We start from the raw sequence: 1,343 nt of genomic DNA on the forward strand, positions 1-1,343 counted from the left end.
ATATATGTGTTCGCTCCTCTTGGATAAATGTATAAGAGTAGGATAGCTGGGTTGCATGGTTAGTGTATGATTAACTTTATAAGAAACTGCCGAACTGTACCAGTTTGCTTTCCCACAAGCAGAATAAGAGGCTTACAACTGCATCTTACCTGCCACCTCCTAATATGGTTGGTCTTTTTAATTTCAGCCATTCCAGTGGGCATATAGTGGAATTGTGTTATAATTTTAATTTCTCGTTTCCTACTGATCAATGATGTTGGACATATTTTCATGTGGCTATTGGCCATTCGTTTATCTTCAGTCATGCAGTGTCTGTGCAAATCTTTTCCCTGGTTTTTTATTGTACTATGTCTTATTATTGATTGGGCAAGTTCCCTATCGCTTCTCGGCCTTTTGGCTAAGATCAAGTGTGGACAAGTTCTCTATATGTTCTTGATACTAGTCTTTATAAGATATACCTATTAAAAATACTTTTGTCGGGGCGCCTGGGTGGCGCAGTCGGTTAAGCGTCCGACTTCAGCCAGGTCACGATCTCGCGGTCCGTGAGTTTGAGCCCCGCGTCAGGCTCTGGGCTGATGGCTCGGAGCCTGGAGCCTGTTTCCGATTCTGTGTCTCCCTCTCTCTCTGCCCCTCCCCCGTTCATGCTCTGTCTCTCTCTGTCCCAAAAAAAAAAATAAATAAATAAATAAAAAAAATAAAAATACTTTTTTCTAGCCTATGGCTTCAGTTTTCTCTTTTCCTAATATTTCCCTTTGAAAAGCAGAATTGTGATGAAGCCAAATGCATCCATTACCTCCTTTTATGATTTGTGGTTTTGGGTCCCATCCAAGAAATTTGTCCTGTTCTCAAGATCACAGTTGCTTCCACAGTTTCAGTTTTCACAGACCTATGGTCAGTTGCTAGTGAGTTTTTGTATGTGGTGTGAGGTAAGGGTCAAGGTTCGTATTTTTCCAAATGGATATCCAATTCTAGCACTACTTGTATACGCTACTTTTTCCCATTGGACTATCTTAGCACCCTGGTCAAAAGGCAATTGACCCTGTACTTGTAGGTCTCTTTCTGGTCTCTTCTGCGTTTTATTAATCCAGATGAGTATCTTTACACCAACCCCACTTGGTCTTGATTATTGTCATTTTACAATGCATCTTGATATAAGGCTGTATAATTCCTTCGGCTTTGTTCTTTTTCAAAACCGATGTGGCTACGTTATGTCCTTTGCGTTGCCTAAATCTTAGAATCATCTTGTCAATTTCTACAAAAAGCCTTCTGGAATTTTATTGCATTCGTAGACCAATTTGGGAGATCAAATTTGTAGATCAATGTGGGAGATCAATTGGTAGATC

The 1,343-nt window shown here is 40.2% G+C and overlaps 1 non-coding gene across 1 annotated transcript; it reads left to right on the forward strand.

The window, feature by feature from the left end:
- The first annotated feature begins 377 nt into the window (after positions 1-377).
- On the forward strand, positions 378-559 carry LOC124516656 (U2 spliceosomal RNA). The gene has a single exon (XR_006963083.1). It is a non-coding gene; the product is annotated as a U2 spliceosomal RNA (small nuclear RNA).
- The last annotated feature ends 784 nt before the right edge of the window (positions 560-1,343 follow it).

The sequence above is a fragment of the Lynx rufus genome, unplaced genomic scaffold (assembly GCF_022079265.1).
Source record: "Lynx rufus isolate CCGP_SWC_20201006 ecotype Redwood Valley unplaced genomic scaffold, mLynRuf1.p SCAF_2, whole genome shotgun sequence".
Classification (NCBI taxonomy): Eukaryota; Metazoa; Chordata; class Mammalia; order Carnivora; family Felidae; genus Lynx; species Lynx rufus.